Consider the following 19,732-nt stretch of genomic DNA (forward strand, 5'->3'; position numbering starts at 1 on the left):
ATAAGGGCAACACTGAATACATGGGACCTGCTAAAACTGAGAAGCTTTTGTAAAGCAAAGGACACTGTCATTAAGACAAAAAGGCAACATACTGACTGGGAAAAGATCTTCACCAACCCGGCAACAGACAAAGGTCTGATTTCCAAAATATATAAAGAACTCAAGAAACTAGACTTTAGAATGCTAATTAACCCAATTAAAAAATGGGGCACTGAACTGAGCAGAGAATTCTCAAGAGAAGAACTTCAAATGGCCAAAAGACACTTAAGGTCATGCTCAACCTCCTTAGCAATCAGAGAAATGCAAACCAAAACAACTTTGAGATACCATCTTACACCTGTTAGAATGGCTAAAGTCAAAAATACCAATGATAGCCTTTGCTGCAGATTGTGGAGGAAGGGGAACACTCATCCATTGCTGGTGGGAATACAAACTTGTGCAACCACTTTGGAACTCAGTGTGGTGGTTTTTCAGGAAATTTGGGATCAACCTACCCCAGGATTCAACAATACCATTCTTGGGAATATACCCAAGAGATGCTCTATCATACTACAAAAGCATTTGTTCAACTATGTTCATAGCAGCATTATTTGTAATAGCCAGAACCTGGAAAGAACCTACATGCCCCTCAATGGAAGAATGGATAAAGAAAGTGTGGAATATGTAAGCGTTAGAGTACTACTCAGCGGTAAAAAACAATGACATCTTGAATTTTGCATGCAAATGGATGGAAATTGAAAACACTATTCTGATTGAGGTAACCCAGAACCAAAACGATGAATATGGTATATACTCACTCATAAGTGGATTCTAGACATAAATAAAGGACATTGAGCCTATAATTCATGACCCTAGAGAAGCTAAACAAGAAGGTGAACCCAAAGAAAAACATATAGTTATCCTCCTGGATATTGGAAGGAGACAAGATTGCCAGGCATAAATTGGAAACTGAGGGGTGGGGATGGGGTGGGGGTAAGGGGAGATGGGGAGTAAAAAGCGTGAAGGGGAGGATGGGGAGAGCTTGGGGGAATGGAACGGTTGGGATGGAGAAAAGGGATATGGGAGATGGGAAGTATATATCTTGGTTAGTTCTAATCTTTTAGCTAGTAAAATTATATTGGAATAGAGTTGTGCCCTTTCATTCACATATTCAGTATAAATTCTGTATGGTCATAATATAGAACATATATCCCAGATTGTCTAAAATGTCTACTGTCTGTTTCTTTACAAAACAAATTGATTTGCTTTCAAATCTCTAGCATGAAAGCCTATTTAGGTTTGAATTTGAGAGTTTGTCTGTGTATATATAAATATATAATTTATATTTATATTTTTAATCCTTTAAATAGTCTTTAGTTTTCATAGATGTACATAGACCTGTCTAACTGTTATCAATGAATTAAAGTTGTAGTCAAAATATATTAAGATCACCTAAAATTTGTCCACTGAAAGCAAATACTAGAAGATGTTTAGTGATCATGGTTTGGTGTGTGTGTGGGGGGTTATGGATATTTTATGGTGGCCTGACAATGAAAAGCTGTAGATTCTTATTGCAATATTAGATTTCATAAAGAAGTTACAACAAAGGATTGAACCTTAGCTAAGACAAGTAACTGATCTTGCCAAATACTGACACGATTTCAGTTAAACTCATTGCTTCATTACTTTCATAATTTAAAACCCATAATCTTTTGAATGACTGTCCTAGGATGCTACTGGTTCAATAGTAGCACAAATATGAGAATAATCTACCATATTCTGATTGTATTTAAGACACACTCCTCAAGATGAAACACTTACCTGGCAATACTATGGGGCCAAGAACCTGTTACTAGCAAGATCATGGGTGTTAGGGGATAACCTACTAAAATTCTGTTATGTGGACATAGTATTAAATGGATTCCTAATGATTTATTATTATAATATTAATTAATGCATCTTTCAAATTTTTTCAAAGATTCAATTTTTAGTAGACAGTGATTAATGCAGAAACTCAATCTGGTTAAGATACAGAGAATAAGAGACTATGGGATTCTAAGCCCTAATTTGGACATCTACATCACAACTCACCCTCAATTCACAGGGATCATTGCAGAATCAGGAGAGGAAGGATTGTAAGAACAAGAGCTGGTGTATGATGGCCAGAAAATGATATCACAGCAGGGCCATTGCACAGTGATTGTGACTGTATATATAAGGTTTGTATGAGTTCAAGACATATAGAAATCTTGCCATGGAGTGTATCACAGAATCCTACCCCAAGCAGAGTAAATATTGTCAACTGGTTGCTTCTTGGAGATGGTTAATAGGTTTCCTATAATAATTTATCCACTGGTGGATAAGTAATGCTGTAGAAGGCCACAAATCCAGTAATAAATAGGAAACACAAACTGGAATTTATGGGTTTGAAAATATAAAAGAGGATATAAAGTTAATTATGGCAATGGAGGTTGATTATGATCAAAACATGCTTTGAAAATCTGTAACATCTAATAAATAATGATAATAATTGAATAATTAAATACTTGGGATTACTGGAATGAATAGAATCTCATCAGAGGCTGTCCTCTGCAGGCCATTTCAAGCAACAAGGCAGCATAGGATCCAAGCACGAGGAGAGGTTCAGATTAATTAACATGAAAGAAAACTATAGGTAGAGAGAGGTCCTGTTTATACACTTTTACCATTGGGACACTTATGGTTGTTGTCTTTGCTGTGACATTTAAATTTCTCTCTGCCTTTTTATTATGCCCCATGTTTTCTTCATGAAATCCCTTTCTGTTTATAACTTGTGTATGTTTTTTTCTCTCATCTGAAAGGCTGCACAATATGCAGAACCTTGCTTCCTGCTTTCCCTTTTTTTCTTCCAGCTGCTGCTCTTGAAAATAATTGCTGTCTACAGTCAATCCACAAAGAATGACAAATACATAGAAACTTTACAGAGTCTGCATTAAAAATTTAAGATTGCAGTCTCTTCATTTTCACAAATGTCAAAGATGAGCATCTTTGTTTTCATTTATTTCCTGTCAAAAGAATAACATTCTGTTTGTTGATTTAGTTTCTATCATCCAAGAATTAATGTTTTCAAGGCAAGGAAACTTTTCCATGTGGACTTTAAAAAGATAATATATCTGATCCATAATCTCCACATCAGAAATAATACACTAGAGGTTTTCTTTTGGGGGGGGGCTATTGTTTGTTCTGTCACATTCTCATATATCATTTAGTAGATTTCCTGTCTATGTGCCCAAATAAAGTTTGATAGTTTGCATTTGTATGCCAAATCTAATAAGGTGTATATCTCCAGTAAACTTTGGTGAGTAAAGTTTATACTTGAACTGTGAGGCCTTTGACTCTCCATTTGATAATAAAAGTCTATTAACTTGCTGTGCTGAAATTCTGCTGCTTATATGTGAGATATATGCAACTATTGAAATTAAAGATCTCTGAAGATTGTATGTGTACATCATAAAGTTTGAATAATTACATTAGAAGCTCTTTATATGGCTCTGTAGTTACTTCCTCTCATTGTCTCAACTCTTTCGTAGGCTGTGTTCCAAAATTTTCTTACATGCACCCAGCCTTTTCTCTTCACCAGTAACTTCCTGCCACTTCTTGTAAGAAGGATTTTTTTAAACCATGCTTAGAACCATCTGGTCTCTTAGTTTCTTTTTGCACTAATCTTTATATCTTTCTGAGTATACATCTAAATTTGTAACACTATGATTTCAGAGATCTTTATACCAGACCTATGTTCAAGTTTTTTCTAGGACTGCTTAACTGCAATTGGTACCTTTGAAATTTCTCTTATAATCTGCATATCAGGTAAAATACTGAAAATAAATAATGATAAAAGTTAAGAGTAAAACCTCAACAGGATTAGCTGTGAGTTTAACTCACCATTTTCCTCTCAGCAAACTACAGACTGATTAAGATATATTGATTTAAGAAATATTTAAAATCACTGCCTGTCATGCACTATTTTAATATCGAGGATATGGAAGCAAAGGAGTGATAAAAATCTTTTTTTCAATAAACTCATAGTTTACTTAAAACAAGCCATGTTACTAAATAAAATACAGAGTGACATGTGTTAAGAGAAAAGAAAGGAAGAAAGGAGTTGTGAACACTGACTTTGAAACTGCCATTGTTTGTTTGTTTTTTAAAACTGACTGTTTACTTTGGGAGCTCAGTCCGGTGCTCTAATGTGGGGCTCTGTCTCTATCTCCATCCATCGCCAGGTGAAGGTTAAGGCTCACAGTGAGCCTGTCCATGCTGTAGAGTTCACATTCATTGTCGTTGTCCTTGGTTTCTCAGTCCTCCTCCACCGTCAGCCACATTCAGAGAGCCCGGTTTGGTCCCCTGTTCCATCAGTCCCATTCCAACTGGACTTGGTGCTCTCCCGTTAGATCTGTCCCACCGTCTCAATGGGTAAACGCACTCCTCACGGTCCTGACTTCCTTGCTCATGATCTCCCTCCTTTTGCTCCTCATCGGGACCTTGGGATCTCAGTCCGGTGCTCCTATGTGGGGCTCTGTCATTTTCTCCATCCAATGCCAGGTGAAGGTTCTATGGTGATATGCAAGATATTCATGAGTATGGCAATAGGATCTGTACATGAGCAAGGAAGTCAGGACCGTGAAGAGTGCGTTTACCCATTGAGACAGTCGGAAAGATCTAACGGGAGACCACCAAGTCCAGTTGGAATGGGACTGATGGAACAGGGGACCAAACCGGACTCTCTGAATGTGGCTGACGGCGGAGGAGGACTGAGAAACCAAGGACAACGGCAATGAACATGACCTCTACAGCATGGACGGGCTCACTGTGAGCCTTGTCAGTTTGGTTGCTCACCTTCCTGGACTTAGGGGGAGCTGGGAGGACCTTGGACTAAACATAGTGAAGGGAACCCTGATGGCTCTTTGTCTTGGAGAGGGGTGGAGTGGTGGGGGTATGGGTGGAAGGGAGGGGAGGGAAGGAGGAGGAGATGGAAATCTTTAATAATAAAAAAAATCCTGACTGGCAATTTCACATCATGCATCCCAATCCTGATCATCTCCCTGTCTCTTCACATTCACTCCTCACTCTTTTGTACCCCCATAAAGGAAAGTTAAAAATGATATGAAACTAAATAATAATTAAAATAAGAATTAGTTAGTCAGGCTTACGTCATGCCTGTCATGGCATCTCCACTTACTTGTATATCAAGAATGTTTACAAATAAAGTTTGAATTTGCTTTTTCTTGAAAAAATAAGAATTAGTAAATTTAGTTGTTTAAAAATTAAAACATATTTTATAATTTATGCTGAAAATCTGAATTATATACTTAAAATAAAAAAATAGCATGTAAAGTAACTTAATGAGAATAAATAGGAAATTATTTTATTTAGACATAGAAACATTAAAAAAGAGAAATTTCAGTTTTATGTGGACTAGTTTTCATTGAGGTGAATCTTGGGTAAGACATGGCATATGAAGAAGGTAAGTAACTTGCTTTCTTTGGAATGCTATTGAGGTTTCAAGGGCACCCAAGAACTTGTAAATGGACTGCTGCTCTCTTCACTCTACCCTGTGTTGACTTTATGGTCTGGATAGTCAGTCAGGACAAGAGTTCCTTAGGGTACCTTTACCCAGAGGAGCAAGCAAGTGTCTCCTGTTCCTAGCTTCATGAGTGTTTGACTTAGGGATTTTCAGGTCTAGAAATTAATTTTGGAAATGATCCTATGAAATTCCTTGTTCAATTTTTATCAATTACTGCATTAAGGTCCTGAATATTTTATGAAACTGAATTGATCAATATTATTTTTAAATGTACATATTAATTAAATATTTAAGTGCATGTGTTCATTGTATAACATTTGAACCATTATTAACACATCTACTCCTCCAAAATTAACCATTTCTTTATAGTGAAAACAATACCCTCTACTGGCTTTTGAAATGTATAACACCTTATTCGTCATTGAACTGCTAAGGAATAATAGTAAACAAAACTTTTACAACTTAAAAAATTCTTCTGTCTAAAAATAACTTAATATTTATCTCTTTATGTCATTCTCACCTTTCTACTGTCTGTGGATATGAATTTATTATTCTTCTCTGATAATTCCTGAGTTCAGATTTTCCATCTCATCTGTAAGTGAGATCATGTTGTACTGTCTTACTCTCTCTAACATATTTGAGTTAACATATTGATTTCCAGTTGTATCCATGTTGCTGCATATAACTCATTCCTTTGAAATAATATTGGTTTTCAAAAATATTGACATTACAAAATCTTAATAATGGAAGCTCTGGTGGTCCTATTTCTTTTTGTAGAAATGTCTTCACAGTTTTTTATTGTTTCATGTGAAGCAGACAGAACATGCGGATTCTTCTCAGCTATTAATTTGCATTCAGCTATAGTGATTGAAACCTTTGTTCATCATTCATTATTCAAATAAATTCTGCTCTGCAAAATATATCTATAGGCCAATAAAAGTGTACCTGTATGCTTCATTGAGCAACATTTTCAAATACAAGGCAGCCTGAAGGATGTTATATTTAATGCAAACATGCCATAAATTTTCTCTTTAGAGAATTTAAATTTTTAGTATCATGTGAACCCAGTTTGATGCTACCATAGACATTGTATTTGTCATATATTTCATTGTGACTGGGAGAAGAATTGAATTGTGAATGGGATAAGCCTCTCATCTCATCACATACATATTACTATACAGATATTTTCTACAATGAGTAATCGCAGAGGGCATCTAAGGAGCCTGCTTTCTGCTACTTTACTGAAAACTTATCCAGGTATTTACTAGATCTAATCATGAAACTTGTAAGTTTATATATATTGTGATTAATGAAAGGATATTTTCCTGAATGAAATATGTTGTATTTATAAGTTTTATGCACATTTGCATACTAAAGCCCTGTGTGATTACTGGATTTTACTTTCTACCTTCCAGTGTTAGAGCTACTTAATCTTCCATTGATATCCTAGGATTTTATTTACTAGAGAATAAAAAACAAACCTATTAAAGGTAAATATATTAAGAAATTATAACTTTAATGTTTTGTATCGTTTAGAGATTATTTTTAACCTGAGCAAGATTAAGAAGAGAAAGTTTAATCATCTTAAGCATTCAAGTTAGGTCATCTCTAGATCTGTGATGTGAAACCAAATGGGAGATAATCTCACCAGTCATATTGTCCAGATAAAACCAGCATCATTGTTTCATAGATGATTGATAAGTGGATTAGCTGATTATGAATATTGTCTATTTTTATGCAAGTATTTATTTAACCCTTCAACTATGCAGTATTGCAGAGAATTCTAAGTGCTTATTCTAGGTTTGTATACTTTAGATTTAATAATACGCAATAATGGGCAAGAGACATTCTTTGGCTTCTTTGTATAAGAATGAAATTTGTAATGTCATTTAACTAAGTAATGTCCCCAAAATGTGAATATGTAACATAGTGTCAGAGATATAAAAAAGATTAGTGAAGTATTTCTGCCTTGAGGTAATTCATGGCCTATTGGATGGTAAAAGCCTGCACAAAATTATATTTCCAGAAATGGAAGGCATTTCAGAGTGATAAATGCATATGCACATCTTCTTTTTGTCCTCTGCTTTAAAGATTAATATCTGATATTCACACTCATCCCATTCATACATTCCTAACTGTTCTAGTGTCTTTGATTTCCCATAACAATAATTCCTTCTGCATTATTTCAATCCTTGGTCTTTCACTTAGAACTTCTTTCTCAAGTTCAACTATAGTTTTAAAGGGAAAATATGTAGCTATTCTATTCTCACATATTCCTTTCTGCTGCTCTGGATGGAGTTTTTAAACATAGATTATATTCATTGAACCATTTAAGCCCCTTTTGTATTCCTTTAAAATAATTTGTTTCAGTCTATATCTGAAGAATACCATATTATTGTCACAAACTCTTTAGTCAACTCAATAACCTTTGTTGAAGGAGAGAGGGCCTGCTTTTGGTCCCGGCTGCCTGGCTAGCTTACACAAGAAATAATCACACAAAAACTATATTCATTAAATTACTGCTTGGCTCATTATCTCTAGCCTCTTATTGGCTAACTCTCACATCTCGATTTAACTCATTTCTACTAATCTGTGTTCACTACAAGGTCATGACTTACCAGATAAATTTCTGGCATCTGTCTCTGAGGGTTGTACATGGCTTGTCTTTGACTCTGTCTTCTTTCTCCCAGCATTCAGTTTAGTTTTCCCCACTTAGCTCTACTCTTTTACCCTATAAGAGGAAAAGACAGTTTCTTTATTAATCAATGGTTTTCATAGCATACAGAGGGGAATTTCATATCACCTCCCCTTTTATGTTTAAATATAAAGGAAGCTTTTAACTTTAGCAAAGAAAAATTACATACAACGAAATAGGTATCAAGCAAAAATTACAGTTATAATATTTTTATCTACTTTGTCTTTATCAAACTAAGGAAAACTATAATAATATATTCTTCAAATCCATCAAGGACTCCAGAAGGATATTATATTACCTAAGTAAACAGGAATTACATTGTAAACAACTTCTGAAACTCTAGAATTAACAGATACCTCTCATTGCCTGGACAGTCATCCAAAGTTCTTCTGTGACATTATGGGCACCCACCTTCAGCCTACTGGCAGAGAGTATCTTGCAGACTTTTTTATGAAGCAGGAAATTTCAAAGACAGTTCTGCCTATATTTGCAGTTTGTCAGTCACTTACTCTGTGACCTGCAGAATGCCTGACAGATTCTTTAATGAAGCAGGAACCCTGAAGGATAGTCTCACCTTTAGGCAGGTTCAGCAGTCACTTCTCTGTGGGTCCTGCATGTCCAGTTCATACAGTACAGCATCCAGCAGTCCAGGCAAGAGCAGTTTCTTACACAAATGGCTATCAAGTACCATAACGAGCCATTTTGATGCCCATCATCCTCTTGAAGTAGATTGGTGCTGCCAGGAACAGAGGTGTCTCATATCATAAAAATTTATAAGTTATTGAAACATTTTAAATGCCATATTCTGAAGGTCTCTGAAATATTTGAAGAATACCTATCTAACTGAAATATATCTCTATATATCTAGAAAACCTAACATGACTACAAGCTTGACTATTATAAATTATTATCTATTAACATATATTTCTTAATTATACATTACATTTTTAAAAGGGCTGCACAAACACAATACCTTAATCAAGAGCAAAGATATACATATAAGAAGATTTATCTTAAATTTGTATCAATAAACCAAGATCCATACCAATGCAAATCTCTATATCATATCCTTCTTTAAATGTAAACAAATATTTATAAACAATATTTGGTAATATTGATGTATTTCTTTCCAAATTGCCACCTGATGTTTTTGGGTGAAGTATTTTTGGGGTGTTCAAAACAACCTTTTGGGGGGAATCTTAGTTCATCAAACCCTATTAGTCTGGAATTAATTCACAGGTTCTTATACTCTGTGGAAACAAAAAAGAACCTCTTTTCCAAAGTAACAAATCCTTAGATCCAAACTTTGAAGTCAAGATACCTTTATGTTAGTTTATCTTAGCAGCTCCAAGAATAAAATCTCTCTCTCCAGTCAAAAAATTCAGAGAAAGCACAATAATATACAAAATCCTGACTTTTTGTGTATTTTACATCTGTACATGGCTTATTTTTCTTACTCTATTTTAATCAATGACTATCTGTACTCTGATTCTTTAAAGACTTTGTTTTATCTTTTGAAAAAGCCATTTACTTCTTTTTATTACTCTCTATACTCGTTTTTTTTTCTTTCTCCCAAGCCTACTTAGATTTTTCCACCACTGTGACTCATTTAGAGGTCTTTTCCATGTGGGTTTGTTTTTATTGTATATCTGTAATCTTTTTGACCAGGACCACTTCTGAAAATATTAAATGGCTTGGCTAGTACTAAGGCTGCCTTGCCTTTTGGCTCCACCCAGTGCACCATGGCAGAAATTTGTTTGCTGTCTCTGAGACTGCTGGGTTGAAGTCGTCCTCACCACTGCAACTCTTGTAACAAATGGGCTCATGCTACTACCAAGTAACTTGCAGCATGCTGCCCACAAATCCCATTTAAATGTTTGGCCTACTGAAAGATCCAGAGTTTGTGTTGGCAGCAAGGCAAAGGAAAGTGCTGTTTTGAAAGCACACATTTTTGTTTTGTCTTTTGTTTTTGCTACTGCTGAATCAGGAAGACATCTCTTTAAGGAGGTACATAGTGCTGCCAGCAAGCAGAACCCATCTGAAAAAACAAATGTGTCTAAACTTTGTATTTTAGTGTCTAGAATTTCTTTCCAAGCTGTCTCAGAATTTATGTGGATTTGGCGAGCACAAGTTGGAGTGCCAATTTGTTGTTGGAGGCCACTTGTTTGTTCCCAGCTGCTTCAGCCTGAAATAATCACACAGGAACCATATTATTTGCAATACTGTTTAGCCAATAGCTTAAGTGTATTTCTGGCTAACTCATACCTTAAACTAAATTATCTGTATTAAATTGAGTATCACCATGAGGCTGTGGCTATGGGGTGAAGTTTCAAAATATGTCTCCTGTGGAGCTACATGGCTTCTCCTTAACTCCTCCTTCTTTCTCCCAGCATCCAGTTTAGTTTTCCCTACCTAGCTCTACTCTTTTTCCCTATCACAGCCTAAGACAATATCTTTATTAAACTATGTTATCCACAGCATACAGAGGGGAATCACACACCAATCTAAGAAATAGCCTTAGATGTGTTGTTACAAGATACTAATTTCTTAACACATTACTAGTCACAGAGGCACTAAGATTGAAAATTAATAAATGGGACCTCATGAAACTAAAAGCTACTGTAAGGCAAAGGACAATGTCAATAGGACAAAATGCCAGTCTACATAATAGGAAAAAAATTTTCACCAACTCTACATCTGACAGAGGTCTTATCTCCAAATTATATAAACAACTCAAGAAACTGGATATCACAAAAACAAATAATCCAATTTTAACAAATTGGGCATAGAAATAGAGAATTCTCAACAAAGGAATCTTACATTGCAGATAATAACTTGAAGAAATGTTAAATATTGTTATCTATCAGGGAAATGAAATCAAAATGATTCTGAGATTTCTTTATATTCCTATCAGAATGGTTAGATAAAAAAATGATAGCTAATTCTGAACAAAACATGTGAAACAAGGGGAATCTTCTTTCTTTGGTGGTGTTAGTGTAGACTTCTACTGCTACTTTGGAAAACAATATGATTTCTCAGAAAATTGGGAGACATTAGACTTAACAGAAATATTCAAGGTAAGAAACTAAACAATCATCTATCATTAATAACCTATCATCTATCAACATATAACTATAATCTAACTATTATCTATCTATCACCTATCTATCTATCATCTATCTATATCTATCTATCTATCATCTATCTATCTATCTATATATATATCTATATATCTTTATCTATCTAACTGTCTGTCCACCATCATCATCCTACCATCATCATCCTTATCATAATCATTATTCTCTAACTACCACCTTTCTCTGTATATCTGAGTATATTTGTATAGGGCATGCATGTGAACATATGAACATGTGAACACATGCAGAGAGCTGAGAAAGATGCTGGGTGTCTTCTTCTATTCTATGCTTTGCCCTCAGACAGGAACACTTAATGAGCCAGAAGTTTATTTTTTCAGTTAGGCTGGATGACCTGAAAATTGCAAGGATCAACCTGTCCCTGTTTACCAGTGCTGGGATTATAAGAATACAGAGCCAAACCTGGATTTTTATAGAGTGCTTCAGATTTAACTTTAGTTGACATGCATGACAACAACTGTTCTTACACACTGAGCCATATCTCCAACACCAGGATTGACTTTTCAAAGATACCCAAGAAAAGAATCTAGATAAAATCAGTCACAGCATTCAGTTTGTTCTTTAAATTCAAAGATTATAGGAAAAGAAACAAAATCTCAGTGAATATTGTAATGGTAAATTTAAAATGCTGCAGGATCTCCAGTGGCAGCGGGCAGCAGAAATGATGCAGGTCCCCAAGTGGTGAAAGTGGACCATGTGGCAGCAGGCAGCAGGCCCTGAGAGCAGCCAGTCCTAGGCAGGAACAGCTGCAGGTCCCTGAGCGGTGGCTGGTCAAGTACAGGGAGACATGTGGTGGTGGTGAGTGGGCAAGAGACAGAGACATGTATAGGCACGCCATGCAGAGTGAGGCTGAATGTTTATTTAGTGGTTATGGAAGGGAGGGGAGAAGGGAAGAAGAGCAGAGAGGGAGAGAGGAGAGAGAGAAGAGAAAAAGAGAGAAGAGAGAGAGAGAGAGAGAGAGAGAGAGAGAGAGAGAGAGAGAGAGAAGAGAGTGAAGCTGCCTCTCCAAGAGGGAGACAGAAAAGAAAGAGAACTCAAGCTGGATGCTGAAGATCATCCTGTCTCAGCAGATGGGAGAGGGAGTGGGTATGTTTTGTTTCTTAGAGAAACAGAACAATCCCCATCTCTTTTTTTATAATACAAAGGTGAGAGATTTGGCACCACAGGTTAAAGGAATGGGGGCATTGGATCATCATTACCTCTTCCTGATTATTTGTGGGTTTTGTCTTTGGGGAGAACCCAAGAAGGCTGGGTGTTGGTTACATTTTGGCATAGCTGGTCTCTTTGCTCCTTTCTGGTGTTTGTGTTATGGAAATATCTGTTGTCTCTTATACCTCTTTCAGGTATTAACAGAACAGAGGACAAATTTAAATTAAGAAAAAAACAATATTTAGGACCAGGGAATTGAGGGGATGCATCTGACCTATTTAAGGTGGATCCTTCAATTCAGCTCCCTGGAACTCAAGAATTCTTTGGATTTGTGAAAACAGAAGTTTTAGACATATAAATTGCATATGTAGCATATTTATGTCATAATGACTGTGACAGATATTTTTGCACAATGAAAAGTATTTTTAAGACTATGGAAGACAGCATGACAGAGAAGACTGATAACTTGTATTTGTTCTCACACCTTTATAACTTGCAGGTCTTGTATTTGTATTTTACTGAAATTTGTTTGGTGAGGTTGTCCTTTTAAACTAACAAAACATCTCAGCTGTTGAACTGCATCAGAGATCTTTGAGAAGGATAAAATTTTATTTGAGTTACTGATTAAAAAATGACAGAGCTACTCTTTAGGGTCCTCCATGGTAGCTGAAGGTCACATTTGCCTTTTGATGTTTATCACAGGGCCTGCCAGGCTCCAGAAGATCATGTGGACTAAGAAATCTGTAGGAAGACAAGCATACTTTGACCTGAGCAGCTAGGCTGTTGATTTCAGTGATTCTGTCTATGTCAGGTGTCTTCAGTTTAGATGAAAGGCAGTTTTTCCCAGTGGTCAGTGCTTTGCAGTTGAAGTGAATTGCAGATGGACATTGTTCTGTGCCCATTTGACTTCTGCCTTCTTTGGAGAAAATAGAGTGCTGCTGGTCCATGACTGGTGGCTGGTCCCTGGCAGGGAGACATCCAGTGGACAAGAGACAGACATGGATAGGCACATCATGGAGACTGAGGTTGGATATTTATTAAATGGGCTATGGAAGGGAAGAGAGAAGGGGAGAAGAGCAGACACACACACACACACACACATACACACACACACACACACACAGAGAGAGAGAGAGAGAGAGAGAGAGAGATAGAGAGAGAGATGGAGAGAGAGAGGGGGGGGGATAGACCGAAGCTGTTTCTCCAAGAAGGATACCGAGAAAAGAGAGCTCACATTTCCCACATATAAGAAATTATATATATGTGTGTGTGTGTGTTATATCTTTAATTATCTCATAAAAGCTAACTTGATTTGTTTTGGTCTCCAGAAAATAATGTTGTTTGGAGTTGATAAAAGCTTTAAGAGCTGAGATAGGCTGATCTTCAGCTTCCAGCCTGAGTTGTCTCCCTTCTCCGTATCCCTCTTGGAGAAGCAGCTTCAGTCGGCCTCTCCCTTCTCTCTCAGCAGATGGGGGAGGGAGTGGGCATGGATTGTCTCTTAAAGAGATGGAACAATCATTACAAATACTGCATATTAAACTCTTTAATGAAACTATAAAGGAAAAGTTTTATCAAGTGATAGTGAATATTTGACATTGTTATTAGGTGTTTAATTCATAACTTCTCCAGTAAAACAAGTTGTGTACAAAGACTAAGACCTTGTTAGTGTCATATTCTGAATTAATTAAAAAATAATGTAAGTGAAACAGATAAGATAATTAAATGATATCATTTGACTTTATGCAGAAGGAATACATTAAATTTTCTGAAATACAGAGAGATAATATTGATACATATTTATGGAGTATATTTCCAATGTATACTTGATTTTTTTCTCAAGTTATACTAAAAATTTCTAGGGAAGGCTTCTGTTGTATTTTTTTGTTTGTTTAAGTTTTGTTTTGGTTCCTCTTTATGATTGTTTTTTTCAAGGAACACACTCAAAAATCACTTGAAAAACTAACTTAGCTTTGAAAAATGTTGTGTCCAATATTTATATTAGTTTTCTCAAGTCAGAATCATTCAGAAAAATAGTTATGAATGAGACCAACGTATAGGATGTCAGATTTGGAAGAATACAATGAAGTCATTTTGGTCAACTCTCTTCCCATGGTGTCACTTGATAATTAGAAACCTCTTTATATTCACTTATAATGTGAATACTTTTTAACACATTAGTTGCCAAGAAAGGAATATAAAACAAAAATCTTAGAAGAAAAGCAGTCATAATAGGACAAGAAGACTCAGCTTATTTTTAAAGATAGGAGCTTTTTTAAAACCTAATTGTCTTTCTTCTTCAGTAAACTCAAACACACACGTAAGGTTAATGTGGATCATCATGAATTATATTTAATGGAATTGATGGTTTGACTAGTTTGATCAGAGTGCGCTGTATAAATGAGGCGATAGTTCAGGGGCCAAGGCACCAGAATGCCCTCTCCACTTAATAACCAGTTTGATGGTCCTATTGACTTGACTCTGCCTGCTTAATATCTTGAGTCTATGAGTATGTGACCTCTTCTTCAGAGATCTGCTGCTTTTTGGCAATTTGTGCAATGCTGAAATTGTCTGAAAAACTTTCTGTGCTTTTTAAAATAACAGAAAAAGAATTTCCTATCTGCTACTTGCAACACCTCCCCCAATAATAAACAGGAAATAGATGTTTTAATTCATTTGAGTATTGAAAAATTATCTTCAGGTACCCAGACTGTTTTCTTATCTATTATTTCTGGTGAGTCATTGTTTCTCACACTTGTAATTCCCCGCTTAGTTTCTTAATAGACATCTCCCTATTTTCCTGAGTCATTTAAAAACAAATTAGAAATAAAAAAGTAATATTTGTCCAGAATTATAATCTTGAAACCCCACTCATTTCCTAATGTGTTTAGCAACCAAGCCTTTCTCTTTCTTTGTTTAATAAATTGCAGAGTTTTTCTTCTTGATTAAGTTACATTTCTGAAAACAATAAGGAAAAGGATTTTACATTTATTTTCTCTGTGCAAATTTCTTTTCATAAGTTTTTGTCAACTACAAAATCTTAAAAAAAACATTTTTATTTTCTTTCACTTTTAAATTGACCTTTGGGAGTTTTGAGTGTTCCAAGATAAGTAATTTTAATTTATAGACAAATGTGTGTTTGACTTATCAATTTAAGTAACAATAGCTTTTAAGGTTGTAAATTTATTTGGTAGGTTTTGTTTTGTTTTTTTTTTTTTTTTTGCACTGACTCAGCAGAAAGTTTTAGCCAGAAGATTTGAGCTCCTCTTGGAATGCATTTATTTCCCATGTCCTGTTTTTTTTTGTTGTTGTTTTTTGTTTGTTTGTTTGTTTTGTTTTGTTTTTTTCTGGTTTTTCGAGACAGGGTTTCTCTGTAGCTTTTGGAGCCTGTCCTGGTACTAGCTCTTGTAGACCAGGCTGGTCTCGAACTCACAGAGATCCGCCTGCCTCTGCCTCCCGAGTGCTGGGATTAAAGGCGTGCACCACCACCGCCCGGCTTGTCTTGGGTTTTTGCCCAAGTAATTAGAAATCTAAAACATCTTAAGAAGGGAATGAAGGTTTCCTGAGGTTTGCATTTATGTCAGTGTCTTATTCTGGCCAGTATTGTTGTCCTGAGGTCATAGGACATTTCTATTTATATCAGATGGGTCTTCTGGCTGCCCTATCTGACTGCTGTTGCTAAGTCTAACATTGTATCTTTTCTCCTTGTACATCTTCAAACATAGAATTGCTTGGAGTAAGGAGCTCATATGTATATAAGAGCTGGAACTGCAGCACATAGTGAGTTTGTAGAAGAAATGTTGGAAATGTTCTGTGGTTGATAATATGTAATGGATCTCAATATGTCCTCCACATTTTGTCTTTCTTTCTCTCCCATATTCATTTGCGTTTTACCACAGTACTGATGAACATAAACCTGTAAATAGATGGTATCTTTTACTTTCTACACATTAGGGAGAGTGTAATATAGTGTCTTTTATGTAGCCAAGTATTTCAGCTCCACATATTCTTCTTTCATTAAGAACTATGGGAGATACATGGGGAGACCTAAGGCCAGCAAGCTGAATATTGAGATGCTTCACTTTGTTTGTTTCCTGGTAGTAGGTACATTGATATGCCTATAGGACAGCCACAAGACTATAGTTACAATTACTCATAAAAAAGATTTTGCTCATGTCTGACTATTAAGACATGTATACACTTTGCTTTCTGTCCAAATGATGGACAGAACTCCTCTTTTCTATTAGCCTCAAGAATTCCCTTACGAGAATTTTCATGAGCTGGAAACTGTCTCTTTCTTTTACATTGGAACTGAAGTAAGTGCATTGTGTGACTGCTTTAAGATAGAGATTTGTTTTATTTTCATTTTTTCTTCTGTGCATCTTATATTGTCTTAGTTTGAGACTGGAGAAATGAAAACCCCTGAGGCACCTCTGCAGCCAGAGAGCAGGGGCTTGAAAAGCTCTCTCTTTCCTGTTTGTATGTCCTTTTAAAATGCTATTTAACACCTTTAAAATAAAGACACACATTCCTCTCTTCCCTGTTTGCTGTGCGAATGGTAGACACTCCTCTATCTACTTCAGTTCTCAGCTTCCTGTTATGTTTGGCAAAAATTTAATAGCCTTTCCTTTCAGACAGCTTTTGTTCATTATTCTAATTTGTTTTCTTACTTTTGACATCTCCTCTAAAGAAGCATTTGTGCAGTAAGGGAATCTAGACAACCTTTGTTTCTGCTCCTTAATGGATTTTCAATGTCATTTAAATTGAATTTTCATGCCCTGAAATGGTTTCATAGAATCCAGGCTGTGTGGGTTTATTCAAGAATGAAAGGCTGCATATGGAGCCACACACACTCCCTTGTCCCAGATCTACGTTTATTTTCATTAGAAGTTACTGGCCTTGAATACTTGTGATTTCAAACTGGTTCTTCAAAACTGTTTAAATGCAATGAAATGGCTACTGCCTTCTCATTTTTGCCATGGTACTTTTCACATTTACTGATTATAGTGTTAGAATATAATACTGCATGATATAATAACCTCACTACCACATTCACACATTATCAATCCCTAGCATCTAAACTCAGAGGCTGATATATAGTAATCAATTAAAATGTATTTATTAGATAAATGAGTAACATGATGAGTGCCTTCCTTTTCACATAAGTATCCCAGTGTGTTCTGTTGTCAGTTATTCATTAGTCATGAATTGAAAATATCTTCATGGAACCAAAGCCTAAAGGATAAAAACAAAATATGAGATAAAATGAGGTGGCTAGTTGTCTGTTTTGAACTTTTCTGAAAGTACCCAGAATATCTTAAAACTGATCAAAAAAGCAGAAGAAAATATTAATGAGACTGGAGGGATGAATTGTGCTGTACATATGAGTACCTTTGTTTCATTCCTCAGTACATGCCTGTAAACCAGGCCCAGTGAGAAGGAGAAAGGTAGATCCTGAGAGCTCCCTAGCTAGCTGACCTCTCTGCCAGATGAGGGGGAAATGTTCTCAAGGTAATAAGGCAGAGTGATATCAGAAAATATTCTACATCCTGCTCTGACTTCTATATTTCTGAACACAGACCTATATACATCTAAAATTCATGAGAGAGAGAGAGAGAGAGAAACAGAAAGACAGAGAGAGATTAGTCATTGTTATAAACAAATACATAGCAGAAACAAAGGAGAAAAAAGGCTTTGTAGCTGAAGGAAAAAATACAGAGAAAAATAGTAAGGAAATGTGATGCACGTATCTTAATAAGATCGGAAATTCAGTAGTAGTAATGAAGGCACTAAAAAGTGTTATTTCAAGTATGAAAAACCTACTTAGAAAGAACACATAAAACACACACACACACACACACACACACACACACATACTCTATCACCACCACCACCATCACCACCAGCAGCAGCAACAAAAACAAAAACAGGAACTGCACAAGAATCAGCTAATATTCTCTGGAACCTTATAACAGTAATATCTAAATACACCTGTGACACATAGCTAATACTCGCTAAAAAAAAGCAACAAGAAAAATTTCTCTGCATGTGGGACATTGAGATTCCTCTGAATGTCATAAACATGGTGCAGTTGGGAAATGTTCTTTCAAGTGAAACATGCAGCTGAAATTTTCATTCCTATGTCTCAAGTGTTTTCTGGGTGAAATAACTAACCATCAGTGGGTCTCAGTTGGCTCACGTCTAGCATGGTAAGCCTGGACTTGATCTTCTCAGAGATAAAAGATTGTGAATGATGTATTGAGCTCTTCAGATACTATAAAAAATCCATTATATCTACCTGGAATTCTACATTGTTTTACATCATTGAAAATATTTTTAAAATATCTATTGTTTAATTTTATGAAGGGCTATGACAAACATATGTCATAATTCGTTTAGGTAATAGGGCCCAAAATATGACCACTTTGGAAAATACTTTCTTGTTTGCAGTATTAAAAAGCTACTTTAATTCAAGCAAAACTTATATCTTAATAAAGGAATTGTAGCTATAATTGCTCTTTTGTGCCCAATTTTAAGTTGTTCATCAACTCTTCAGGTATTTTAGTGGAGAATTTATATTTTTCCCTTATCTTGCACAAAATTCAATTCCAACTTGGTAAAAGCATTAATATATACCCTAGAACACTAAAACCAACAAAGTAAAAAAGTATACTTCAACATCTAGGTTATTTTTTTGAATAAGACTCCAGAATAACAAGAATAATAATAATGATTATCAAATGGTAAATATTAAAATAAAATATCTTCTGAGCATCCAAGAAGACTCAGTCAAGAAAAGAAACAGCCTATAGAATAGGGGAACATTTTCAACAGTTATGCATATAATCACAGAATATTAGTATGTAGGTCATGGAAAAAGCTCCCCCCCAAAAAAAAACCCTGAAAAACCATAAATACCATGAAAATAAACAAATAAATAAAAACAGGCCATGAAAGTAAACAGATAATTGTCAAAGGAAGAAATATAAGTAATTAGCAGTCATTTTAACAAGTGTTTGGCATCTTTAGTCATGAGGAAAATGCAGATTAAAAAGATTTAAGACTATCTCACTACAATCAGAATGGATCTCATTAACAATAAATGACAGAAATGCTTCTGGGGAAAGATGAACTCTTTTGCACTGTTGATGGAAGTACAAACTAATGTAGCCTCTTTGGAAGTCATTATAGATT

The sequence above is a fragment of the Arvicola amphibius genome, chromosome 2 (genome assembly GCF_903992535.2).
Source record: "Arvicola amphibius chromosome 2, mArvAmp1.2, whole genome shotgun sequence".
NCBI lineage: Eukaryota > Metazoa > Chordata > Mammalia > Rodentia > Cricetidae > Arvicola > Arvicola amphibius.